We start from the raw sequence: 26,620 nt of genomic DNA on the forward strand, positions 1-26,620 counted from the left end.
ATTAAACAATTATTGTATTATGGAAAATCTGGAATGGAAAAAGGGGTTTTAGATGTACCATGTACCACAGTTATTCAAATGCAATTTTAGCTTTATAGGAACGGGGGAAGCAGAAGCAACTGCAAGTATTTAGTATACTGAGAAATGTTACAAGGTTGGAGGTATTTAAAGAATGAATGGGGGTATGTAGAAAAGCCAGGATGAGAGATTTAGAGAGTTGCAGGGGGAGAAAAACACATCAAGAGCACAGAGGGCAAAGAGATTGGAAGATGAAAGGCATCCTGTTGCCACAGTAATTTGTAGGAAATCGTTTGAAAAGCAGCGAGCACCGTTTACATGAGCCCTCTATGAAATTCTGAACAGCAGTAATGGCCTTTAGACAAGCACATAGGAGAAGTGCATAGTGGGTGATTAGCTCAGCTGGTTGGCCAGGGAGGTGGATGCCAAAAAGAAGGAGTTCATTCCCATTTAGAAGATATTTTCTTGTACACTCATCATGCCATTACTGCACATGTCCAGCCATAACCCAGATGGCACTCTGAGTCTAATTTCAAAGTTTAAGACAGCAGCTCTGATTGCCTTATCCTAACCAAAGCAACTCTTGATCCAAATCTTTCAAATTCTTTTAGTTTTTTTGCCCTAAATTATGCATATGATTGTCTGGAACTGTAACTATAATTGCACCCAATTTCAATTTCTTATTCTTTCCTATTTTACCTACAGCCATTAAGTACTCTGTCACTGTGCAATCTGGTTGGACACCACTGGCAGCCAGCAGAAAAGCTGTTGCCAAATTGTTGCTTTTTAACTTTTAAAACACAGAAAGTTCAAATAAACTGAAGAACAGGGAATGTTCAAACAGACCGATCTATTGGCAATCTGTGATGACAGATTGCAGCTTGGTACTTCAGGGCTTTGGGGAAAGAAGTGAAAGGTGACATTTTACCAAAAGCCCAACTATTTAGTGATTAGAAGCAGTAAATAAGCATGCAGCGCTATAATGTAGATGTAAGCAAACATAGGATAAATTATATTTATACTGTAGGTGGCAGCTTGAAATAGCATGTAAACTCAAGGAATCAACCATGCTGAATGATTATGTATTGTCAAATAATTATTTTTGATTGCAGATTGTGGAAATCAAGGAAAATGTGTCATTCTCATACATTGTGTAACGTCACCTGCCTCTCACCTGCTGCAATAAATAGTTCAATGACGCTGACTTTAAAGTCTGACTCCCTGTTTGATAACCTCCCCACTGAGGTGATGATTATTAAAGGTCCTTGTGTCTGCTCTTTCCTGATGCTGGGGTGTATGCATTAACAGCAAAGCACCTGATTCCATCACTTGATGTGGCTCACAAGTTGAACAGCAGATGACGCACATCAGATGACGCACAACAGTCACCTGTCAGGCTCTGAAAAGTTCTGGCTAATAGAAATAGTGTTTCCAAGGAGGATTACAGTGTCTATCCTAACAATGTTTGGCTTTTCAATACTCAACATCTGAATTGTTCCTGTTTCCTCTCAAAATCTTTTCAGGTGTGTTCAGTTTTATAATCAAAATTGAAAATAGACATTATTTTTCTTTTAGAAATTATAGAGGGTTTTGATTATGATAACAGAGGAGAAAGACAGGGAAAACTTTTGTAGCTCCAAACTGAGTGATTTTTAATTTTAAATTGGAGGATTAGGTGTTCCTTTGTGGATTGTGAAAACGCTCCTGCTTTGTAAGATGAATGAACAATTTAATAACCTGTTGAAATATGAAAAAAATACAATGAGGCACAACTGAGATTAGGACTGTTTTTCTTAGCCCATAAAAAAGTTCAATCAAAAACCAAAACAATATCAGACCTACATCTAGGGAACAAGCAAAGTGATGTTAATGAAAGACTCAGGCTAACAGGTTGCCCTATTTTCCTTTTTGTACTTTATTAAGAAGATAAATAAAAGCAATGTGAGAAGAGTTTCACTCATCAATATTTTAAATTATATGTATTGAAATGCACTGTAAAAAATAGAAATGAGAGGAAGGAAAGGAAGAAACATCCAGTGAGGAAGGGTTGGAAGAAGTGAGGGAACTAGGTGTGAGAGAAGGAGCCAAGGGAAAGAGTGAGAGAGGGAGGGAGGGTAAGGGTGGCCTGCCCACCGGCCTAGGCTGACCTACATGCAGAGGGGCCATGGTGGCAGGGCAGCAAGACGCCGCTGGCACTCCAAGCCATGTGGATCTAAGCCATTTCACTTCACTGTGTGTGTGTGTGTGTGTGTGTGTGTGTGTGTGTGTGTGTGTGTGTGTGTGTGTGTGTGTGTGTGTGTGAGAACACCATCTAACTGTACAGGCATGTGTGTGTTTCACTGTAGTGTCCTAGTCACACTGGATGGGTGACCAGGATATTCCGCTCCAGTGCATCTTCAGATATTATTCTGGCTCACTTAAGAGATAGAACGAGGTATGGGCTAGAAGAAAGAGAGGGTAGAGACAAACAAAACAACAAAGATAAAAAGAAATAAATGAAACGTAATTATCAATCTGTAATCTCCATTAAACTACAGAATTCACATCTCAATGTACAGTTATCGTTCCTTCCTCTTCCAAGCTAATAATATAAAATGATCTCTTTTTCTTGAATGTGTCTGTCTGCATATAAATGTGTCTGCTCTCTTGCTTGCTTGAGCATCCACCCCCCCTTTTCTTCCTTTTTTCATACAAGCCTGTGATCCCATTTGAGGACTAATCCGTCTGATAAACCATGGCCCAACGACCTTCTAACCACCACTGGGCCAAATTGGCAGTGGCATGATGAAATTGTGAAAGGATTATTTTCTGTTACTCCACTCTCTGCAAGAAACTGGCACAATAATATTTTGACAAAGAGCTCATTTCATGTTGTTTGGATAACTGGCTGACCTACCAGTGCCCAAAGACTGGAAACAAACTGGAGCTTCTTGCAGGGACATTAACAGCTGGCTCAGTTTTTTTTCATTTCATTCACTGATGATTGTCTCTAACCACAGGAGCCCACCTATCCCTGTTTTCTCTCCTGTTTCCAGTAGCGATTGTGCAGTATGTGTTAGTCTGAACCATTATATTGGTCCTGACGTGTCAGCATATGTGTCACGTCTCACATTTTACCCAAGAGTGACATTTTAGTGCCTTCGCCGGCATCCAATGGCCGTGAAGTGAAAGTCTCATGAATTGTCACACTAGCAAAGAAAACAGAAGAGTGTTGTAATCTCGCTTCAGTGATAAAATGTAATGAAGGGTGGTTCAATTACTGTGCTCCTGACAGCACAGGTAGCCACCACACTGGCCAGCAAGAAGGGGTACTAAAATTGAAAGTTGTTTCAAGTGTTCTGCACCAGAGTTTTGATCACCCTTCTCGTTATTTCCATTATACTTTTCTATGTATACTGAGAGACACAGGTGCAACGTGAGAGCAATCAGTCAAGATATGATTAAATCTCAAGTTGAGGTTTCAAGTTGAGTGGTAAAAGGTGGGGAGATACAAAATTTTTTTTTTCTGCTGAACTGCTTGTACCACAACTTCAAAAGAGGGCGTTTCAAAGTAACGGAGCAGAAGCTACTACCCCATTCACGTGCAAAAACTTGTAAAAAGACAAAGGCACGCACACACACACACACGCATTTAAATGACAAAAACACACTCAAGCTGGTGCTAGCGCCACAGAAGACAGAAATAAGTAGATATGTGCTCACAAAGAATTATTAACTCGCTTACAGTATGCATTCTCACAAAATTACAGCATAATGGCGCACACACGCACAAATACACAAATCTGCATTACAATGAAATATGCACTCAGTGAGATCAACACACACGCACATACACACACACACACACACACACACGAGTGTAGCTCCCTGGGCTCCAGCAGGGAGCTGCCTTAACTGATTTATTAAGAGCTAAACGCGTCATTAGTGTAAGCGGCTAACCCTGAACATTGGGCTCATTAGAATATGCAAATGCTGTGGTATAGCCTGGCAGTCTGCTAGATTGCGAGCTAAGGCTTTCGTTATCATAGGCTCCAACTGCTTTTATGACTGCTATTCTTTAACGTAACTCCCTGTCATAGTGCTAGCTTTCATCAAAGCTCCCATCTGCACACTGTGTAGCTCACGGCTGTATGTTGGGTGTAACTGTAACTGCCTTATGTTGTTGTTGCCACGGTTGCAGAGGAGGTAGGGTACATCATTATGGAAGAGTGTACTGTACAGTGCTGGGGAATTAGGTATTGCTCGGGAGGTAGTATAATGCCAGAGAAGTGGGAATACTATTAATGAGATCTGTGTACTGCTGGGAGGAGGTTACACTTCTTTAGAGGTATAGTAGTACATCACTGCAGAGGCGGTGAAGAACTTTCTCCTCTGAATTTGTACACAGCTGTGGTTAACTTAGGAGGTCTTTGAAGGAAAGTCACAGACAGTCAATTAGCCTTGATGGAAAAGTGTGCTTGCTTGTGCCAACTCCAAAAATGACTTCATCCACTTGATTTTTGCTTGGTTGCCAATAGAAAGCTCTCAGTGGCAAGCTCATATCTTTGTCCCCACGAGAGTTCTACTTCTCTGAAGAAATACAACAAAGCTCAGGTTTTTGTCAAGCTGTTGGTGTTATAATACACAAACACTTCATTTGATTTCTGCTTGTGATGTAGTTTCTTAGCTGTCATACAGTATGTCCATGTCCTTGAATTAATTAATGCTTAGTTTTAAATATCTTAGTACCCGATGTTCATGGTCCTAACTAACTTTTATAACTGTATAGAACTAAATACACACATGCAAATGATTTCATGAAATCAAAAACACAAAGTTCACTGTAAAACAAACAGGATGGAAGATTTAGGCTCTCCAGAATATGCGGAAATGAGAACTCAGTCTACCCATGCCCTTCCTACCCAAGGTAATTTAAACCATCCAGTCCACACAAACACACTCCCTTTAACACCTGGGTGCACTCTTTATCTGCAGGACCATAATCAGGATTTGTAGCCGTGAAGAAGCTCATAAATCCTGGTTGAGTGAAAAATGGAAAGCACCAAGAACCAGGGATAAGCCATCAGATGTGACAAGTTACTCTAACACCTCACCTCACCCTTGGGTGTTTCTCCTTTTTTTGTAAATAGGGTCTTATTCTGGACTCTTTGCCAGCTTGCAGACAGGCCAGTGGTTGATGACTCTACACTTCATCTGCAGGCCGATAGACAGTCCTCTCCAGGACAGATGGACCCTCAGTGTCCCTCTAAATCAACAGTCCCAGAGATTAGTGGAAGTGTTTGTCCAAAGCAAGGAATAACACACATGCAGCACATATTTTATTCCATATTTTTCAACAACAAACACACACACACACATACAGACCTATGTGCACTCTGTCCACAAAAAAAATGATACATGGCATAAATCTCATTTTAATGAAAAAATCCTTCCATATAATTCCTGCTCCAACTTCTGATTGAAGGGCTGAGGATGACATTCATTGGTGACCTTTTCCCTCTTTTTATTTCATCATTCCACTTGCGACACTCCCCCCAACCCATTCTTATTCCTTTTCCCTCTTTTCTCCTCAAGGCAATAACTTTCGATTTGGTTCAATACCAGAACGGCCTTTGGTGCCATGGCCCTTTATTGCGAACCAGTCATAGTAATTATGGACCACAATACGCTGAAATAAAGGCCAGGCATCATTATTTCAGTAATAACCCTTTTTCATTTTACCTGCTTCACTACATTTCCCATCATCCATTGTCAAACAAATGTGTGCCAGAAACTGACTTTACAGCCAAGAAATAATTTCCATTGTTCTCCATTCATTTTCTCTCTTCCTGTTTACACTGTCTGGGACAAGACCACCCTATTATATCATATAATATCTTCCTCAGGAAATTACCGGAAATGATCTGCCATGTTAAACATTAATTGAACAGGCGGACCTACTGTATTTAAATCTGCCACAAGCGAGGGCAATGTGTTCACAGAATGAATTAATTTGCTTGCAGATACTTCCCGCTTCAGTACCTAATAACATCAAATGCAACAGTGATTCAGTACAATAAGAATGCAGACTATAAATGACCCATTTCAACCCTGTAAATATTCATTTTTCTTATCCTTTATGCCAAGGGAGGAAATTGGCTGGGGAAATCCCCACAAGGAACTTCCCTGTTAGAAAAAGCAAACAGCCCGACACCATTATGCTCTGGAAACATGCTGCCATTATGATATGTGATTAGTGATTACGCATGATGCATAATGATAGTTGTAAGAATCTCTGCATTTCTAGCAGAAGGAAACTGCACTGTCCTTTTTAAATTTAAACTGAATTTTATTTTTCAGTTACTTCTACTATACACTAAACACAAAACGACATTTATGACAAAAATGGAAATAAAAAGAAACTAAACTAACTATAAATGAATATAAAAAAATATCTTTCCATTCATGCAGTCTATTTTATCCAGCACTGTTCATGGGTCACAGTCAATGTTTAACCACTGCCCATGTCACCTTTCAACCCGCTCCTAGTATCAGGATTTGAAACAGACAGATGCCTTCTTTTGAATGTCACAAGGTATCAATCCCAGGGACACAATTTTGGGGTCCTTTGGAATCTTGTAGCATAAAACCTCCTCACAAATCTGAATAACCCTGTCCCAGAATATTTGTATTTTTAGACTGTACATGGCCAGAAAATATGTGAGTGATTGGCATTCATCTGCCCACATTCATCTCTGCACCACAATTTACCCAATTGTTTATTATTTAAGTGGGGGTGTAATAAAAACTTCCATCTGACTTCCCTCCAATCTTAGAGCTAGTGGAAGCCAATCACAATTTAAAAGTTATATTGTAATTACCATTAAGTTTTACATATAGTGAATTTCTTTCATTCCATTTTTTTAAACTATTGTACAGTTCATTACCTTCTACTTAAATTTTAGTTTCTGCATCATAGAATATAAATATCTGAAGAGGCTTAAATCTACTCCTTTGAGCTTTTCAAAAGATTTTAAAGCTTTGTCCTCTGCGAGTGTACATACAGCACCGCTGCACCTCCTGTGCACTGATGTTGGCCCCCTTGACATCAGTTTTTAGCTCTTTTTGTAGCCCTAATTGTGTCTTGAGAATCTATGCTCGTTCTGGGGCTCCTTTGGCCTTCAGCAGCTCTGCTGCGATGTTGCTAGCTTTTGCCTTTGAGGTACTTTTATCATGAGTTTTGGGATTTTTCATCTCTTTTATGGCCTTTGGTGTTTTCTTTTCTCCATCATCTATCATTTTCACTGATAAATGTCTTTGAGTTATTCGGTGGGTAAATTGCGATAGAGCGCGGTTTCACTATGCGCAGTTTCACTATGCGTCTAACTACTCCATCAGCCCGCACTATCCTCTTTTGAGGATTTGGTCTCTCTGTCTCTTTCTCTCTACCTCTCTCTCTGTCCCTGCAAACCAAGAGCAGTAATTGAGTCCTTTGAGGCCCTGAGTTGCCATGAGCCCCATGTTGTGGTTGCTTAATTGGCTCTGTTATTCACAAGCAAGCCACAGTGTACTGTACTGATTTAGTGGAAGAAGCCACTAAGAAGAGTATTGTTTGTCTACTTTTCCAAGAAGAGTAGATGGCAATGTCTATACTGAATGCAATTTTAAATCTTATTCTATGCATACAGTATAAGGTTGTCTGTCTTCAATTGTGACTGTGCCTTCTACAGAGCTCATAAACCTTTCTTATTTGTTGTTTCCTTCTCCATTTCTCCATGCCATTGTCATCTTTACCATCTCATCACCTAGCCCTCCTCTTTTCTTATTTTCAGTATCTTTCCATTATCTTCCTCTTTAACTCTCCATGTCAATCTTAAATCTTAATCATAATTCTTAAATTATTTTTCATTATATATTCAGTTTCAAAACTTTTTTTATACATGAAAATCTGCAATTGAGGTAAGAAATGTAATACTATGTCTAATACTCCTCCCAGTTTCAGGAGGTTTGTGAAACAGATGACAATACTGGACATTAATAAAAGAAAAGTGACACAGTTACTGTTACCTTCACTTTACTTAAAATGAGACTTAACTTTGCCCATAATCTTTTCACATAATCTATTTCAACTTTAGTTTGAGATCAAATAAATCTTTAAAACTATGACCATGCTATCTTTTCTTTCTTGAAGCCAAGTTGTGACAGGACCCACTAAGTGACTTGTTAGGATGGATGTTTTATGCAGTGCTAGCTTCATAAACATATAGATGTACAGTATGTGCAATAACAAATGGAAGCTAATAGGAGCAGACAGCATAATAGAGCTGCTGGCCTCAGCTACAGGACAGTTTGGAGAGCTACACTATGCTGCAAAAATGTCCAATTACTGTACATGTATTTGAGGGAATTAGGTTGTATTATCTTGACATGAGGGAAGTGACCAACCTTATGTTAGCCTTTACGTGGTCACTTGCTTCATGAAAGGTCTCTCAGCAGGTGGAGGGACATTAAACCTCATGAAATTATCCCCAGTCACTGGCAGTTCTAAGATATCTTTTTTTTAAAGAGAAGCAACATTCTAAAAAACTAGATTAAAATACACAGTTTTGATAAAACAGCTGTTTTAGAGCCTCCTCTAGGCCTGGCACTACAGTCCCCCTCACATTTCTCTTTCTGTTTGCCTTTCTAACCATGTACTCTCCATCTTTTTCCTGCTTGTCACATCTTTCTACCCTCAATTTCTCTCAGTTAGCCACATGTTTCACTCGTTATGTACTTTTCTCATCTTTTGCTCGTTAATACACTGTCTTGTTTGACTTCTCCCTCCATTCCTATCCTTTCCCCATTCTTTCTATTCTCCAGTCCTAATCCATTGCATGCTGGGTCTAGCCTCTCGCTCGACCTTATGGAGAGACCTAATGATGCAGAAATGCAGCAATGCTGTGCAGGAGCTCCGTGATGCCCTGTGAGAACAGGAAGGAAGCACACAGGCACTTGCATAAAAACACAAACATAGGCACACATACAACATGCCCACTCAGACACAGCTGCAAAGGTGCAACTGCAAATGTACTCCCACATGTCTGCACGCACGTGTCGGGGCAAGTAGTGACAAGAACGTGGCCAGTGTGGCACACTGAGGGCAAGGAAGAGAGTTATATGATAGGAGCATCGATAGCAGCCTGCAGGAGCTGACACAATGAGTTCAACACCATTGGCTCAATATGACAGCCCTGCCAACACCTCGCAGCCTCTGCATGGGAGATACACACACGCATGCCCATACCCACACAAGCATGGGTGAGTCAGACACTCCCAGGGGCATCTCTCCACCTAGCTAAAGCTTGGCTCTGACAAACACAACACCTTATGGTTGGCTACTGGTGCCCAAGGAGAAACAGCAACACAAATACCATCCCTATCTCTTACAGTACACATAGCACAACAATGTCTTAATGCATTTTGTAATTCAGTACAATATACCCACCATTATGTAGGCTTTAAGATGATTTGATGATGATGATGATGAAATTACATTTAGGATCAGGGATTTACATCTTTCATAGTGTTTATCACCAAACTAAACGTCTGTTTGTTTTTAAACACCAGTGTGTGTACAGTACAGGCTGATCGTCCCTCTGCTACTTCAGCAGCAGGCAGGAAATCCATAAGAGCTTAACAGTCAATTACTTCAACTGTCATTGGCCTGACTCCCCAAGGACAGCAACCAGTCACACCCAAGAATGATGCAGCGCCACCAATCACAGCAGAGAAGGATCCCACCTGAGTCATGGAGTTGAGGTATGGTCACAGGAAGGAAAGAGGAGCCAGATCATTTCAGGTGACTGATTGCTGCAATACTGCGATGAGTGTTCTTGCTCTGTTGACATGCACATAAATAGTTAATTAACCTAGCCTGCAAGATCCAAATTATCAATTACATACCACAGTGTCCCTGCTCGCCTAAGGTGGAACAGACTCTGTTTTGCTCTGTGTGGATTGAAAACAGTGCTTGTATTGTATCAGCAAAGATGCTGATATATTGCAAAGAAAAGCACATCCAAGGTAGATGAGGTCACATACATATCTTCTGCTGAATTGCGCCCGAAAATGAAGCTGTCAAAAAATTTCCTGCGTTTCATTTTCAAGTGCTCAAGGTAGAGATTGGTGAAGGGAGCGCGGTTTTCCCTTTGTGAAGTATAACACACACACACACACACACACACACACACACACACACACTAACTCAGTGTTGGACTCTACACATGCACACATGTCCTCTTCATCCAATTTTAGCCCATTTTTTCACTAATCGAATATACAGTATATATACTATAGCTCAAAAAAGAAGCCCATTGGATTTCTTTCACTGATGGCAGCCTTCCCTCTGGTGCAGTTAAAATCACAAAGAGATGCCATGAAAATGCCTATTTTCAGGGATCAAAATACAAGACAAATACTATTATAGCAAGAATATATCCATCTCACAGTAAAGGACTGGATACTGTTACAGTAACACTGTATAGTGTGGTACAGCGTGTCTACACAGCCATAGCCATTTTTTTCACAGGCCTTTCATTCTGTTATGCAGAACAGACATACAAAAAAATAAAATAATAAAATTTCACTGGCACTTACAGTCACATCTTTCTGATTTGTGTCATGTCGCTCTACATCAATCACAGTGAGAGCCTCATTCAAATTTCAGGGATAAAACATAGTGTATGAGGTGGCAGTGAAGCCAGCTGAATGATAGCGCAGATACATTATTTTGTTTAACTACAGTTCAATAGGACAAAAAATACAAGCCTCAGACAATGTTTTAAGCAACTCCCTAATTTAGTCCCATATTTCAGCAGTAATGCTGGTGGTCAAGATGTTACATCTAAAAAGTGTGATAGCCAAAACAGAAGAGGCCAGTATCAGCTTGATGGTGGTTAAAAGGGGTGCTCCAGCAATTTAGCATTGCCCATCAATAAAATTGCTAGTTCTCATTAGAGACAGATCCTGAAGTCCCCATGAAGTAAAAATGGATGTTAAAGTGTTTTATGTCTAGTGCTATACACAGCCTCAGACACCAGCAGGGAATAACGTTAGTTCACCGAGGTGATTAACAGACATTCAGGAAACTGCTAACTAATTGAACTGACTCAACAGTGAGATGCCAGGAGCCTAACCCGGCAAGAAAACCTCCTTGGTAGGCAACCATATTACCTGCCAGACTAGCCACTGCTAGTTTTGGAGGTTGTGTTTGGTCCTGGGTACAACCATGTTCACTGGACACACTCACTATTTGCTATAGTAAACACCATTCAGTTTCCACTACAAGCTATCCTCCCTATCTAACTTTTGTTAGAAATGCAAATATGGGAAGAAAGTAGCACTCTGCTTTCCATTTCTTGGGGAATTAAGAATAATGAAAATTGAAGGACGAGAGGCTGAGGATTTTATTTCTTTGTATGGGTCAAGCTCCAAAAACAATAAATACTACATTTTCCAAAATCCAATCAAAAAACCAACTGTGATGACAACAACATTTAACTCAAGACAAAGGGAAGAATAGAGGGGGGGTAAACGTCTGCATATGTGGAAACGGAGTGATCTTTAAGCACAGAATATAGCATCAACCAGTCGAACAGGCGATAGACGATTAAAGAAAGAAGTCTCAGCAAAGCAGAGCTTGTAATAGCTTCTCTCTCATGTCCCAGCCACATGGAGCTGGCAGTGTGACAGAGATTATTATTATCATCAGATGGTCAGATGGTGGTTGTTTTCAGGCCTCAGCTGGTTTAGTTTGGCCATCGGGATCATCACCAGGTGCTGCCACGTCTTCCCTGGGCACAGACCCACCATTGGAGGGCACTGCAGGGTTGGCGCATTCCCTAGCAGGCAAGGTTGTGACTAGAATAATGTTGGAAGCACAGGACACAATATTTTCTTTCTTTCTTTTCACTTGCAGGACGGTGCCAGATTTAGATCATATCGGAGTTTATCTGAATGAGGGGGAATGAAAAAATGGCAGAAAGAACAAATGGAAGAAAGAGAGAACAAAAAATAAAAACACTTGGACACGCACACTGAGAAATAATGAAAACAGGAAAGAAAGCATGAACAAGGGGAGGAAAAAGACAAGAGTACACAGTCTGTGGACTTTGCTGTTTGAGCACATGTCCTTGAATTAATTTAGTCCAAAATGTAAGAATAGAATTCTGTTCTGATTGAGGCAGATTAATTAAAAACCAAAGCCTTGTTAATTACACCCAGCTATCTCAGACAGATGAGCCCTCTGATGCGTTGTGTATCCCTCTCTGTGACGCTCACCTCAGCTCCTCTGGCGTTGTCCCACTTTAGTTCCATCTCCTTTGTTTCAAGTATATTTGTACATCTGGGATATATGTTCACATTGCAGATAAAATCACCACTCCTACTTTGCTCCTCTATCATGGGAATTGCAGCATTTTAATGCCACTGTCACTATGCATACCTTACTCATACACCACCCATACATATATATAAATTAGTAATGTGTAAGATTTTATACATTTTGTTTCTTTACTATATGCTGTAACAGGCATAATGCAAAGTGCTTCAGCGTTGAGTTGGGACTGCGCTGCAACAAAATGCTACTACTCCCTCGCTGCCACTTCTCATTTCTTTCCTTTTATAGGTGTAATGAAGAACCACGAATCTCTCTCTCTCTGTCTCTCTCTCTGTCTCTCTTGCTCTCTCATCTCCCATCTCTCCGTTTCTCTGCCACCTTATCGATCGCCCAATCCAATCAGGCTCTTGAGGCTACGTGAATCTCATTCTGAGGACATGGCAGCACATTTAATCTGAGCACAAATCAATAGCAGAATGTCTTGTGAAGGAATGCAAACTGTATATGTATTTATATATTGAAAATGTTTGAAATAGATGAATGTGAGCTCATTATAAATCAGGTAAACATAGTAGTAATGCCTCAATTAGCCTGCAGGGCATAACAAAGAGAGACACGACATTACCAGCATATAATTTTAACTAATCTTGGTATATACTTTAAACTAGTCTTCCTTTAACTTCCCTTAAGTAAATGTACTGTACAACTGCCATATTGGGGGATGATTTCATTTGAGAATCAAATCTCCAATCACAAAGAGACAAATTTGTAATTTGCCGTATAGATGAAATGATGGATAGATAAGGTAACAGAGGAAATGCAGTTTTTCCATGGGTGCTTGCAACCTGACACCTCACTGCAGATACAGTGGTCTCTTTATGAAAAATACTGCACTGCTGTTACAGCTATTTTGAAACTGCAGGGCAACTCTTCCATCACTCATTCATGCACGCACACGTGCACACACACCCGCATACATATGCTATATATTTCTCCCAAGGGTTCATAAAGTGCAGGGCAGGGTGAGTCTGCATTTCTACCTTATTGAGAATGAAATATCAATCTGCCGCTGTCAGGTAGAACCCAATATTGCTGTTTCACACCTTCTTTGCTCTCAATCACATAGTGCTACTCTCTCAGTAACTATCGTCGCTCTTTCCAACTCAATCTGGCCCTCCATACCCCTCTGCTCCTGTCTGCTTATAATGACTAATGAATGTATATTAAAGAGGTGCTACAGCTGCAGTAAACATAAGATGCTGTGGCTGTATGGAACTGTTTTTTTTCTTCTTCTCCGCATCAGATTACATCACAGCTATGTGCATAGACACACAGTGTCACGCAGAGACAACAGACCCATCCATTAGGATCACAGCCTAAGAGGCAGACACAAGCAAGTCCAGCAAAATGGACAGGTACACACACACACACACACACACACACACACACACACACACACACACACACACACACACACACACACACACACACAGTTGCATACAAGCAAACACACACAGTGATTTGGTGAAGGGCAGTGAAGCAGTCGATGTTGCACAGTGTGTCAGTCAGGTTAATTACCGGACAGATGGCTGTCAGTGAGGTGAGGTGGCTGTGGATGTGGGGCGGATGGTGGTGTCATGCCTATAAGATAACAGCACCTCTTCTGTAAACATACATAGGTAATGCATTTACATAGGGTCATACCAAATGTGCACGCACACAGGCACAGGCAAACTGACAGCAGATCAATAGAGCAGATTGTGGTTCCAGTGCACAGGAATCTCTTCACTGCTATCTAATCATCTTCAAGCTATTTCCTCTCTGCCATTCCCTCTTTCTTGCTCTTTCTCCCGTTCTTTGCTCCCAACACCCCTTCTGCGTCGCTGCTCTCTCGCTCTCTCACAGTGACACATCTCACCATTCAAATCTCACGCAGAGAGTGCCTGCCTCGCTGCAGCTGATAATGTGCAATGCGCCACAGCGAAGCAATCAGACAATTTAACACAGAAATAAACAAGCAGTTCACACATGACAGGTAATTCATCATTAATGACTGTAATTTACAGCAGTAATCTCTAGCTCTGGGCCCTTATAGTTAAGGTGTCAACATGCTGTTGCTGCCCTATTCCATTGTGACAATCATGCAGTAAAAAAAAGCTGTCAGGCTTAATTTATAGTATTATGCAATGTCAAATGAAGCACTGATGGCTCGGATGGTGTGCTTCTTTTTTGTTTGACTGGAGATTTGGTAACAACTTTCATGCTAATGTTGCAATATCCGAAATCTTTGGACCTCAGTGAGGATGCCGCTGCTATACTAAACGTGGAGGCTTTAGATTTCCCAAAAGGAAAAAAAATAAAAAAAAAAAAAAAAAAAGGATGCCATGTAGCCCTGTAAGTGGCAGTAGTGAAGCTAAGTGGATGGGGTATAGTTCAAGTAGTGCCATATGGTTTACATCCTCCCCCTCCTGTGATACACTTTCTGAGAGTATTGATCCAGGACATTCATAATCTCCCTGTGCTCTTTGTGTTTCCGGAGGTTTTTGCGGATGGCAGAGGTGGCTGTTGACACCGGGGGACAGCAAGGGGGGGGAGGGGGACATATTAAGAGAGCTGAAACCAGGCCCAAGGACAACTTTCAGAATTTTTGACAGAATTCTTGGCATATTAAAAGTAGAAGGACAGCAATTAACAGCAATGAAATATCTCTCTGAGCTCCATCAGATTAAGACTATAAATTTGACTGAGTCTTCTTAAAATGAAGATATCGATGGCTTATCACGGTAACCTGTGTGGCTGCCACTTAGAATGCTACACATCAGATTACCACTTAATTGCAACAATTCCCCCCCCGAATGCTTTCTTCCCATCACCTAAACCACTCCTTATTTTTTACTTAAAGAGCATTATTAATCACGCCTAAAGCACTATTAATGCTTTAACTGCCAAGCGGGCAGAGTGTGCGGGCTTGGTTCTAAAAAAAGATGCATGCTAAGATCAAAGTAAGCAGAAAATTCACAGGGGTCAAATCCAATCACGCCATGCTCCACTCACAATGCCAAAAGAACCCTCTTCTGGGCCCTCTGAAGAGTCAACTTTGGAAGTGACAGGAAACAAAATCGCAGGTTGGGAGAGGAGGAAGAGTGAGTCTAAACAGAGGTGAAATTCACACATGCACAAACACCTAATACATCACTCAGATGGGTCAGAATGGATCTGTCACAACATCACATTACAGACAGAGAGAATGGCAGATTATTTACTACATATATATCCAATGACAACTGACTGACTGAAACTGTGAACCTGCAAAGGAAAATTATCTCCCCGGAGGACAGAGCCGAGCATTTCTCGATGGTCTGACAAACCAAAATGTGAGAGAATCATCACCTCTCGTGATGGCTTAATTTAAAATTAACAGCCACTTGTATAAACTGTACTGTGTGTACAGTGTGTGTTTTTTCCTGGTCTGTCAGTCATGTCATTTAATATTTGCACCCCTGACATTTTTAGTAAATTCTAACAAGTAGTACTTCTCAGTTGCAGTAGTTTTTTGGAGCACATTCTCACATATTCAGCACGTTTTTCCATGCACACATATAGACACCTACACCCACACATTTCCACATACTTTTAACACAAACACAAGTAAGCACCATTACAAACAACAACAGTTTGTTTCATCCAACTCCAATGAGTCAGGGGCGGGATGAGAGACTGGCATAGTGCCAGTTTTTTGCAGCGGCATTGGGTTTAATTATCTGACCTTCCCGTCGACTGGCTCACAGGCTCCCTGCCGATGGCAAATGCTAATCAATGTCACCCTTGGCAGTGTGATGATAAGTAGCCATGACACCCCTTATTCTCTCTCTCTCTCCCACTCTGTCTCTCATCACATATCTTCAACTTCATCTCCCCTAACGTTTCTATCTCAGTAGTTATAGCTGGTATGCTCGCAGCTCTCTCCATTTTTGGCTCCTTCACTCTGCCTGTAGCTCACACCCGCCCCCCTCTCTCATCTTTTCTTCCTTCTCACAAGTTTCTTTTCACTCATCCTTTCTTCACCTTTCTTTTCACTTTTCTTCCCCTCTCTCTCTCTCTCCCTCTCTCTGTCTCCCTTGAGTCTCCTTGAGCCCCCTATCATTCTTTCCCCGTCCTCCTATCTTCAGCCTCCTATACTGTTAGTGTAAAGTCTGCAGTATGCCGAAGGCTCAAGGTCTTGTGTAAAAGAACTCCTCCACTTAACTGAATGTATTTGTATTCCCTGGCTCATAGTGCTGAGGCAGCGCCTGTACTTTGTTCACGCAGTGGTGAAGTGCTCTCATCTCCCCATCACTGTCTGACCTTGGTGGTCTCTTACACCTGACTCCTAGGAGCAGTGGTGTATGTGTGCTTAGTGTGTTTATATCTGTGTGAAACTGGGTGTTATCAGTAATTAACCTCTCTCTGATTGACCCCCTCCTGTCACACCGAGGCACCAAAGTCGCATTGTGGTGAACACAGCACTGCAGAGGCTGTTTGCAGCCTCGGCGCAATGTGACTACGTGCAACACTTTGTGGGTTCACATGAAAAGTGATTAGGAATGAGATGAATGAAAAATGAAATGCCAGCAGATCGTTATACATTAGCACAGTTCTCATCTCGCACAGCTGCTAATTTATTCATTAATCTATCACTTTGGTTTGCAGTTTACAGCATAGTCGAGCTAAATTACATTACGTACAGAACAACACTGGGATCATTCATGGTGTGTTGAAAATTTACGGCTAAAATGAAATGACAACACTTATTACTACTGCTACTTGTGTTGTTTTGGGTATAACATGCTCATTGAGGGGCACACCCGTTTGCAAAAAGAAAGTGGAGGAGGAAGAGGAGAAAACTACTATAAAGGCCTACAGTACTGGATGTGTATATTTATCTATCACAAAGGTAAAACGTTAAATTAAAGTCAAGTCAGTCTGCACTTAAGTTAGTTAAGAACTAAGTTGACTGAGACTCCTGGATGTTGCAAAGGAAAAAAAAAAAACCTCCACCTGGTTCAGTCCCTGGCAGCGGTACTTTTAGATTGGCCAAGAGCGGCATGGCAAGCCATTAAAGGTCATACAGTATCCTTGGCACAGCACCAGTGACTACTGGTACATGGTTGGTCTTTCTATCCTGTCTCATGCTGTCTACCCAAAGAGTGGTAATTAGCAGCAAAAAGGGCTGTGGTGGTTCCAAATAGAAAGGCTGACACATCCTTATTTGTCCACACAAAAGGGAAATTGCTGGCAAAAAAAAGTTAATGAACACTGCTTTGTTAAGGTCCAAAAGTTGGCATGATACTGTTCTATAGTAGTTACATGTTTTTACCATATAGCTGTTATACTTTAACAAAGCAGAGTGCCTTGACTTTTGGAGTCAGGATTAATACAGAATCATGTGTAATAGTGAAATCTAGTATTGCACTTTTTATAGACAAAAGCATATTTGTAAATATTATTCAGGTACCACAAAGGTGACAATCATTTGCCAGTGCTGACTTATAGTGACCTTCAAAGATGCGCAATGAAAAGCACTAACAAGTAATAAGTGGGGAATTGGTTGGCCCGGGTCAAAGGTGGGCCGGACAACTGTGAGGAACATTTGTGGCTAAGTGTACCTCATCATCACCTCACTGCCTCTAGGACCAACAACATCATCATCATCATTATCATTGTCATCTGCCATCATCAGGAGCTGCATCGCAGTCTTGGGTCTTTAACTAATCATGTCTGAGCCCATGGCCAGATGAGATAGAGCTGCCTTTCCCTAAACTGTGTGTGTGTGTGTGTGTGTGTGTGTGTGTGTGTGTGTGTGTGTGTGTGTGTGTGTGTGTGCATGCGTGTCAGCAGCTGAGCCATAATGGAATCCTCAGGGCTGTGGATGAGAGAAGAAGAGGAGGAACATTGATGGATGTGTCTGGTCACTGATGGAGGGTGTCTCTGGTATGAAAGAGAGACAGAGAGAGGGAGGAAGATGGAATGAGAGGAAGAGGCTGCATGAATGGAAGAAATAAATGTGAGAAAGAGACAGGAGGCAAAGGAAAGAGGGAAAAAGAGAAGAGGATGGACAGAATTATGTTGATACAAGGGAAGTTGCATAGTAGAGCTAAGTGTGTGTGTGTGTGTGTGTGTGTGTGTGTGTGTGTGTGTGTGTGTGTGTTTGAGTGAGATCCCAGGAACAACATCAGATAAATGACTAAAACCACACAGACAAACATGGGGTATACACAGGGGTGCACAAAAATACAATAAACTAAACTAAATGAACAAACACTAACAGCATACATTACATGTGTGCATGTATGTGCATGTATGTATGTTATTATATGTATATGGCACAACAGCCAGTGTCCACTTACAGCATACACTGGATAAAGCCTCAGCTGTAACTGCGGGAACTCTTGACACCACTTTTCATTTGGAAGACTTCTAATTGGTCAATTGCATACCCCTCATGCTCAATCAGCTGTTGCCTAGCAACTGCAGTCCGGGGGAGCAGTAGGAGAGGAGCAGGTAGAAAAAAGAGCTAGGCAAAAAGTGAAAGGAGAGCAACAGAAAGGTGCGGGTGATGTTAGAGGTCGGGGGTAATTTAGTTTGTTTGTGCTTATTTTGTTAGAGAGAAAGAAAGATACACAGCGAGGTGAGTGGGGAGAGAGAGGGAGGGAGAAATCATACAACACAGAGAGACGCAGAGAAAGTAAAAGGAGGTAAATATTGCCACCCAATTCCATTTTCGACAGATTCACTTGAACAGGCTCAGCCATGCACAACCACATGTCCAATTTACCAGCTAGAATGTCAACAAACACTGCACCTCTGAAGCAGTCCTTAGAGTGCTTTCCTGCATGATTCGCTGATAACGCTGTCAGCTTACACATACCCTACACGGTTGTCCCTCACAAGACAAATACCAGTGCGTTGCCAAAGTATGGCAAAACGCACTGGTTAAATTTTCTCCACAAAAAAATGATGAAATCCTGTGAAAACTGAGACCTGAGATATCCAGGTTCCCCTGATCTTTGCCTCCCAAAATAGATGGAAGCAAAGATCGAGACAAAAGAAAACAAAAACATAACAAAACGAAAAATGCTTTCAAACTTCTGAACAACTTAATCACTGCTGAGATAAAAATCACTGCAGAGATAAAAAATCCCTGGCTGCAAAGTAAGAGTCTCACTTCAAATATAGAAACAGTGGAGGCGGGACTGCCTTGATGTTGATCCCAACTTTGATTGGGTAGATATTTGGTCCAGCATTCAAGATGCCTCTCACGATCCTGACCACCAGCAAATTAATTTTAACTATCTGTATTGAACTGATTTGAGAAAACACACGTTGCTCCTGATGGGTATGCTGAGTTACTCCTTTACTTTCTTTCACATAATGTGGGAGAACCAGCCAATTGCACATTTCTGGAACCTGGTAGTGCTTAAATTATCTCAGCTGTTGTCTGTGAATGTGCCCACGACCATATTTGTCTTTTTCTTAGATGATTTGTCAGTGTTCATTAAACAACAAAGAAAGCTGCTAAGAAAATGATCCTGACTTGTTGGAAGTCTTATTCTCTCCTTATCTAACACTGGATTCAGTCTTATATACCTGTTACATATCTGGAGCTTTCCACTGCACAAATCAATGATGCTACTTAATTTAAAATGAACAATTCTGTGCCCACACCCTTGAATTACAAATGTGTAATGTGCACTGCCCTATTGATATATAGGCTATTTTTACATAATTCATAATGTCCAAGAAAAGCAACAAAGTATAGACAAAAACATATTCAGCTTCCATTTTCATCAGTTCAAAATGCAGCACTCTTCACTGTATGTAGGTTGAGGTTTTTTGTCCTGTCCAGCCGGAGTAAAGTCGTGACTCCTTGCGCTGGAAAACGGGCATGACTATAAACAGAAGTGGGTATTCCCAGGATAAAACCTGTGACACACTTACTTAGATTACCTTGGAGGACTAAATAACAGGCGGACTTCAGAGGCACCACGCTGCTTTGTGCCCACTACAAAAGCAGGGTAGAATTATGCACAACATGGAGTAGCTAGGAAGAAACACGATTGCAGAGAAGTCTGATATGACTTCAAATCAGAGACACATGTATAATATTGAGATAGATAATGTAGTTTCATATCAGCAAGGTGATTGTTACAACTGAAGCTTCTACATTAGGAGATGGTTGTTAACAACGCAGTTAGAACCACTTGTTTACATGCGCAGCAACACTACAACATAACACAATCTAACAATGCTAACACGAGCAGTAACAATACCTTACTATAACTGTAACAATGCATAGCCATCTGTTTGGGATCGGCAAGATCTCAGGTGCTCATGCAGTGATACAAATCACCAAGAATGTGTGCAGCCTTCCCTTTTGTTCTCCCTCCCTTCCCTCTTTCCTCCAGAGGTGGTCGATGAGAAAAGGCCTAGGTGGGTGGTGGTTATCCCTTAATGACCCAGTTTACTTTGAAAAGGCATTGATCTCCGCTAGTGCTTTACTCAGTGCTAACAAAAGAGCCTCAAAGTCCATCTTAGCAGCATCTTAGTAGTGTCATGTGCTGCATGGATAATGCTGCAGATGACATTGTTCTTCATTGAACAGAATAAATACTTCATGATTCTCAATTCTTCACTGTGTCTCTGTCTTCAGGAATATGATTACTCCTGGAAAAAGCTCTGTGTAATTCAATTCAGACATTGCTTGTTGTACCAGAATCGAAGATAAAATGTAAGAGACCGGGGTGAACTTCATTTCTATATATTCCTTTCCACAGAACACCATCTATATTTATTTGCTATAAGAATAAAATTTCATGAATGAAGAGCCAACTGGATTAAATGGAATGTAAACAGGGCTATCCTTTTCCGCCTGCTTTCACAGAGCAGGCTGATAGTGAAACAGGAGCATCGTGTCCTTCAGATGGCATTCACACAATCAACAGTTGACTGGGACTGCAGTGGAGAACCTGTATGAGAGTGCAGGAGGGAGGGAGAGCAACAACAACACTGTGGGCAGGTGAGTGTGTGTGGGTGTATAGCTGCAGTGTTAAAGGATCACAGGGGTATCTGCACGTCAAGGGCAAAAACGCTACAAATCACATAAATTGCATTCTACATGTATGTTTCCTACGTTTGGATATCCACTGTTTCATTACAGCATGAAAATCAAGTTGGGATTTAATACAGTGATCTGTCACCTTTAGTGCGATACACAAGCATGGTCTTTGTAAAATGGTCAATATGAATTTGGCAGATTAGATTAGACTGTAAAGTGATTTAAATACTGGACTGACATGAACTGAAACCTGTGGCTCAATACTATAAAAGTCAGAATAAGACTGGAGAAAAGCAATTTTTCAAATAAAAAAACTATGATTGATAATTACAATATGCTGGAAGATTAGTATTGAATTTTTGCCTAATCACACCAAAACAAAGCTGCCTACCCCGGTTTTAATGAAAGTTACATAAAGGTTGTAGTAAAAATTCATTCAAAAACAATTCAAGATCTTTGATCCCACATGTGTAAATGCATACTGAATGCCTGACTGTGACCCACATAGAATCCCAGAGGAGCAGGACACTCATCTGTCTGACTAGAAGAACTTTGCTGGCACACGTCTCACTCCCTCTGGCCACACTTGCAACTTTCCCCAATTCACGCTGCCAACTCTCAATCCTGGCTTTAACTGAGAGGACATAGCTGGGTGTCTATCCCTCCCTTTGAAGAGGTGACACGGAATTGGAAAATTGATAGGGCAGGAAAAGAAACAACAGGATGAAGTTAAGAAAAGAAGATGAGGAGAGAGAAGAGAAAGGAAATAGAAAAAAGAGAGAATGTTCCAGGTCAGCCTGAGTCTTGTCTACCGGTACTGCTGTCACAAGCTTGTTTTTTAGATTTTCTCTGCTTTTTCAGTGCACTCCAAAGACTCCAAACGAGCCAAATGAGGTGGGAGCAGGGGGTATGGAATAAGAAGAGGTGTGCAAATAGAAAAGAGGCTGGTAACACAATTCTGATGAACACGGGACAAGAAGGAGTGAAAAGAATAGATGACAAAGGCGGACTAAAAGAGAAAGAAGAGAGAGCGACAGCTCCAAAGAAAGTAAATTGACATGGTGAGGAAATGAAAACACAATAAATAAAAGAGAGAGGATTGAATGTGAGAAAACCTTACACCTGGGGGAGCAGCAGAGCGTGTGTTAGCAGGTCTGTGAGAGGACTTACAAAAAGCTGCCAGCAGAGGTGAGAAGAAGATGATGGACATAAAAGATGGGTGAAAGGAAGAACTTTCTTACATCTAAGAATACATCTAAATAACCCAGTGTTCATGTATTAAGTTTGCTTTGCCTCTAATCCAGTATTAATGCATGTTATTTTCCAGCTATAGTTGAATTGGACTTAACTGTATTAATATCCAAGTGTAAAAACATGCTATGTTTACTTAAATACAACAACAATGCTAATTAAGAGATATAAATTAGTGACTGCATAGTGACCTATAAAATGTGGAGTGGATATGATTACTCAAAGAATAATTGATAGCAGGTGTTTGCTGTCATCTTCTGATGAAATCATTAATAGAAGCTGCAACAGATGCAAAAACTGGCCATCTCATCTGTTATGATGAGCAACAATGACAACAACAATTCCCTGTTTCCACAAATTATGTTGATAACAATGTGTTTTTCCCATCTAATAACAATAGTGTGTGTCAACATACTTTAGATGCATTTTAATGCCGTAGGTTAAACATTTGTATCTGACAACAAGATTTATGTTAGGACCATAATCTTTCCATCTCTACGTCTCCCATTCCCGCTCTCTCTCTCTCTCTCTCTCTCTCTCTCTCTCTCTCTCTCTCCTTGCCTTACTGTGTGCAGGTGTGGATGGCAGAGGCAGCGACGCAGAGGGAAATCTCTGTGAGAGCTCCTGATCGTCTGCATGGAAATGTGCATGCATGGGTGTGTATTTGTAAACACGCCTTTTCTGCTCCAATCAGTCATTGATAATCAGCCCAGTTCATGCATTTGTATAGATGTCTCTGCATGTGTTGCCATCTTGAAGTGGGTGCCCTAACTCGCTATTTTTGTCTCATGGATCAACAGTGCCGCTCTCCGCGTTATGGATGTCAGAAACCATGGCCGTTGCCATGGTGATGCCACACTGCAATATTCTTTTGCAGCCCGCCCGCCGATGCTTGCAGCAGCTTCCAAGCCGGGAAAAAACGATAGAGGAGGGAGGGGAAGCAAGAGGAGGCAAAGGAAAGAGTAGAGTAGAGGGGGTCTGCGGCAGGATCCACCAGAATGCTAATCATCCTTTCTCGATGGTTTGTCCTTCATTATGAAGGAGACAATGCCCAGGACAACAAGAAAGGGCGTTAATAAACACACAGCCAATACATACAAAACCCGTATTCATGCATGAGTGGACACATTCATTCCAGACACCTACATATACAGGCTGAAACATACACACAAGGTCATATTCTTGAACACACACATATAGATAATGCAACAAACACAAAAATGAACAATCCAGACATACACACATTCACAGGCATCAAAACATGTGTGCAGATTGACAGTACAACATGTGCCAGCACTGCAAGCCTTAATCTGACAGCAACCAGCCCTGCTACTGAAACATCCACGCCATTAACAAATGCTCAATTATTAACGAGCCACAAAATGGATCTAATTGCTCACTGCAGCCCAACGTCTCCATCAGCATTCCCTGGACGTTTATGGAGCAGCAGAGTTATTCCTGCTCTCAATAAGCTCTCTGAGGGAGGAAAAAAGACACCGATATGCAGAATATTCCCTGCACTGTTAGGATTTAGGGGTCAGACCAGTGTAAAGAATCGGGGGAAGAAGTGGAGTTGTAATTATAATCTTGCCCAAGTTGCCTTTATTCTTATCAACATTTTTTATTGAATTCAGCATATAAGGTTGTGTTTTATGTGCAGTGCTTACTGAAGAGCAGATCAGAGGCCAGGCTTGGTTTAAAGAGGTTGGAGACAGTGTCAAGGTTAGAAGCCATATCATCTGCATACTGTAATTAAAATGAGACTCAGGGGGTCACTCTTCTCTCATTTTAAAAACTCAAAGACCTAACTCCCTACATGATCTCTGGTCTGTCTTTGCTTTTATTTGGGAGGGTATTAAATCAGTCATGTTTTATGAAGCATTCCACAAGGATCTATTGTCAGGCTCTTCACAGTTTCATCTTCTTGCTAATGCTAATAAAGAATGCAAAGGGGGATGCCCTAGTTTTGCTAATGGTAGCTCATTAAGCTTAGCTTGCTCGATCCAGAGGAGTGGGTTCATCCCTGGTGATACAGAATATTGATTTTGACCATGTTTCCACTAAGTAATTCTTGGTTCTACAGCATGAGAGGGGAGCATTTGAACCAAAATCTAAATTATAGCCAGTCTGTGACCACCATAGGACATAGATATAACTATATGCAGTACCCAGGTCTGTATATACTACAGTACATTTCTTTCCCAAGTACACACTTGCATTGATGATCTGTCTGATGAGTGTCTTTCCACTTTATCTGAATTTTAAAAAACAATGACAGTACAATTCCTGTAAACAATGTGTGAGTACCCTTGTTACTCCTGAGTCAATAAGGAAACCCTCCTGTGTGATGGTTCAAACAAGAAATGTGGACTACCAAGCACTGTGACGGTTCAGTAACACAGCGTTGCCATACTGCATACCCTTGAGCACACTAGGTGGATACAGCTGTGAACATAAGGCCAGTGTAATTCCCAATCCTCCACTGTGGGGAAAGGAAATACAAGGGGTGAGGAGGGGAGATCCTGACAGAGGGAGAGATAGAGAGAGAGAGAGAGAGAGAGAGAGAGAGAGAGAGAGAGAGAAAATGAAAAAGACAACAGACAGAGGGAAGTCACTGGGGAGGGATGGCCAAGCATGATGTGAACTCACAGGAAACTGGGTAACTAATGGCCCTTCTTCTTGCGCCAATTACTGTTAGTCCGTCAGAGCTAGAACTCTTGAGCCCTATGGAGACCATCCACCATGGTCCCATTCCCCAGCCCCTAAGTGGGTGTTCAAATTGAAAATAGCATTGTGTTAAAAAAAAACGTGAGGGGCTACGTTTGATGGGGGCATGTTAATACAGGTAGCATAGGTAAAAATGAAAGTGAATTTCCCCAGTGTGGGATCATTAAAGTCTATCTTATCTTACTGTAAAATGAAATATGATCCAGAAATTGCAGTTTGACTAATGCCATGCCTTGCAGCAGAAATTGATCCCGGCTCAACATTTCTGTCTACATGACCCTGTTTTGTTTTGTTTTTCAGTATCCTTGTGCATCAAGACTTCTGGTGTGCTAACACAGCAGCCTCATTAAAATGAATGAAGAAGGTTGTGTTATTTGATGCAGTGATAATGTCAGTCTGAACCAGACCTAATATTGTTTACAACACTGTGTTTGTCCATAATGTGTTTTAATTTTCCCTTAACTCTCTTTCCTCTTATTTGGGTTGCCTTCTGGTTTCTGGTCCCAACTGACAAGCCTCCAGGCCCTGGGCGCAGAGGAGCTCCCAGCTGCCTGTCCCCCAGCTGAGCCCCAAGGGTCCACTGCTGCTGGTGCTGTAAATCTGGCAGGCTGGGCAGGCATGTGGTGCCTCTGCCTCAGCCCAGGCATGCAGATCCATAACCCCAGGGGGGATGCAGACTCCTACACTGAGTGGTTAATATATTCACAACACTCCCCTGGCCGGGGGCTTAGAGTCTGAAAATACTCCATAAGGACCCGACTGCGCACACTGACAACATTCACAAATGAATATGTTAAGCAAGGCTTTGCTACACCCTTTAGGCAGGCTTAAATATATAAGTGGCTATCATCACAAAGGAAATACGGCTTTGTCTAGAGTTGTACAATTGTGCTAAGTATACCTTCAGAGTACGCCAAAAGGAGCACAAGAATGTAAATAAGTCTGGCGAGATATCATGCATCTCTACACTGGTTTATTCCTCAGAGATCTCCCACAGGAATCGTTTCATCAAGGACTAAGAGAAAAAGGTTGACCTGCTCCCAGCAAAAGCGTTCACATGATTTTCACTTAATTGAAGACATGAAAAAGTAAAAACTGGGTGCAAGACAGTGTCAGCCGCCCTTCCATTCCCCGCAGGACCTTGGCAACAAACAATCAAACAACATGAAAAC

General features: G+C 41.4%; 1 protein-coding gene and 1 long non-coding RNA gene across 4 annotated transcripts in view; one reads left to right on the forward strand and one right to left on the reverse strand.

The window, feature by feature from the left end:
* Nucleotides 1-26,620, reverse strand: part of gabbr2 (gamma-aminobutyric acid (GABA) B receptor, 2) — a 164,590-nt gene that overhangs the window by 19,624 nt on the left and 118,346 nt on the right. The gene's annotated exons all lie outside the window — the stretch shown is intronic.
* LOC113747388 (uncharacterized) lies at nt 22,356-23,799 on the forward strand. Its single transcript, XR_003463624.1, has 3 exons — nt 22,356-22,531; nt 23,297-23,377; nt 23,522-23,799. It is a non-coding gene; the product is annotated as an uncharacterized LOC113747388 (long non-coding RNA).

This window comes from Larimichthys crocea, chromosome XIII, assembly GCF_000972845.2.
Source record: "Larimichthys crocea isolate SSNF chromosome XIII, L_crocea_2.0, whole genome shotgun sequence".
Taxonomy (NCBI): Eukaryota; Metazoa; Chordata; class Actinopteri; family Sciaenidae; genus Larimichthys; species Larimichthys crocea.